General features: G+C 33.7%; 1 pseudogene; it reads left to right on the plus strand.

Annotated features, from left to right (window-relative positions):
* The first annotated feature begins 298 nt into the window (after positions 1–298).
* On the plus strand, positions 299–417 carry LOC111745394 (annotated as a pseudogene).
* Positions 418–2,162: the final 1,745 nt, after the last annotated feature.

Below are 2,162 nucleotides of genomic sequence, written 5' to 3' on the forward strand. Positions count from 1 at the left end.
TTCTCTTCCCTGCTCCAGGAGGTCACAGAAGTAGATTCGAAAGTTCCAACCCTCTAACACATAGTTGGTTCTCCTGGAAACCGGCCCCCATCCGTAGGTGCTTTCCAAAATTCACTGTATTAACATAACAAGAGGTACCTTATGTTCTCAACACTTAGGAAATTTCAAAAGGTTTAGGAGCTCTGTGCCAGAAAGGAGTCCAAGACCAAATATACATATTTCTTATTATAAGTCATAATACCACAATTTAAAAATGAAAACAATGTTGAATACTATATAAATATATTTTAAAATTTGGATCTACAGTCATGCTACCCTGAACAAGCCTGATCTCGTCTGACCTCGGAAGCTAAGCAGCATCAGGCCTGGTTAGTACATGAATGGGAGATCACCTAGGAAGACCAGGTGCTATAGGCGCAAAAAATAAAAAAATAAAAAAATAAGGGATTGTAAGCTGACAAGGTCCTTGCAATCTGTGAAGTCAACCAAGGGTTGCCTCACCTAAAAAATTAAAAAAATAAAATAAAATAAAATTTGGTACACATTTTTCATGAAATGTTTAAAAAACCGTGTAGTGAATTTTTTTAAATCACTCTCTATCCTTTATAGTAATCTTCCTTTTTTTCATATACCAGGTTTGCTTAAGGGGTCCACCTGCATTATTCATATAACATTTGAAAAGTGGGCCATACTTTACCATACATAATTCAGGCAGTTTGCCTCCACTCTCGGTTTTTATAGTTAATAGAGGTTGTGGAGTCCTATATTTTGTTGACAAAATATAATGGTATTTACATCATGAATCACCTCTATGGATGACGTATAAAGTTTTTTTATGCCTTCCTCTGATCTATTTGAATTTATTGTCAAGCTGTACACATAAACATACTTCAGATGTAACATAGAAATATTGACTTTTATCATCAACCATTTCTCTTTTGGGGTATATTTTTTAAAGCTTGTGGCTTTTTTTTTTTTTTTTTTAGTTTAAACTATGAGAAAAGCTAAAAGGAGGTGAATTTACTCAGAAGAATCATTGTATTCAATGGAGACACAAAAAGAAATATTTGACTATACTGTGACTATACTGTTCCTTCTTTACACTCCATCTTTCAATCTCTAATTCTGCTAAACGATAGGGTTTTTATTTTTTTTTATTTTTTTTTTTATTTTTTACAGGTAGACCTATGAGGTCTGACTTGGCTAATTATTCCAACGATTTCCTATTCATTTTCTCACATAGCAGGGAGCCTCTTTGGACCATCAAGCCTGGAAATTTAGGATTGCACATTAACCAGTGGAATATAATTTGCGAGCTGCTGTCTCTGGGCTTGGAGCTCACTGTATATGTCAGGATATATATAATTAGCCTCAAGATTTGCTCGAGCATTTGCCCATCCAACAAGAAAATGAGCATTACAGTAATTGAGAAAATGAACACCTTGGGTCATTTTCTTGCTGGCAATGGTTAGAAACTCTTATCATTGAATTACCCTGCTTTGTTTCTCGTTATCTCTCAAAAGCATTGCTAGGCAATAAGAGATTTGGCATACAAAATTTTAGTTTGTTTGGAATGAGGAAGGTGAATTATGAGAGGAGAAAAGATTAAATTCTAATGCAATACAGATTGAGTGCTCAGACTTCTCTGTTTTACATTTTTACACTGGATAAGGTGGGGAGATGGAACTTCACCTGGAATTCTGAAAATCTTCTAAAAGTATATATGTGATTTTAGCTGTATATACATCTATACACTTTTATCTCATTGTGGTATAGCTGTCATTAGATGCTCAAAGTGATCAATGATACCAAAAAGTTTAGTAATCATTATACTAAAAACAAAACAAAATAAAACAGAAAAAAAACCCCTCATTCATTCTCTGATTTTAAGCTATTACCTCTATATCACGCATTTGGATAATTCACGTGTGTTTGGATATTCCACAAGCAACTTCTTCAACTTTTCTACAACTAATTCACCATAAGCAAGCCCTATCGCTATTTTCCCTATTTCTGTGAATAATATTATATTTAGTTAATTGTTCAGTTTAGAAATATAGGCATAGTTTCTCCTCCTTTCCTTTGTCCCCCATATCTGAGTTTCATGCAATGACATGATTGAAAGGCAAGGTATCCTCTTTCTTTTTTTTTAAAAATTAATT

Source organism: Pteropus vampyrus, unplaced genomic scaffold, assembly GCF_000151845.1.
Source record: "Pteropus vampyrus isolate Shadow unplaced genomic scaffold, Pvam_2.0 Scaffold153, whole genome shotgun sequence".
Lineage (NCBI taxonomy): Eukaryota > Metazoa > Chordata > Mammalia > Chiroptera > Pteropodidae > Pteropus > Pteropus vampyrus.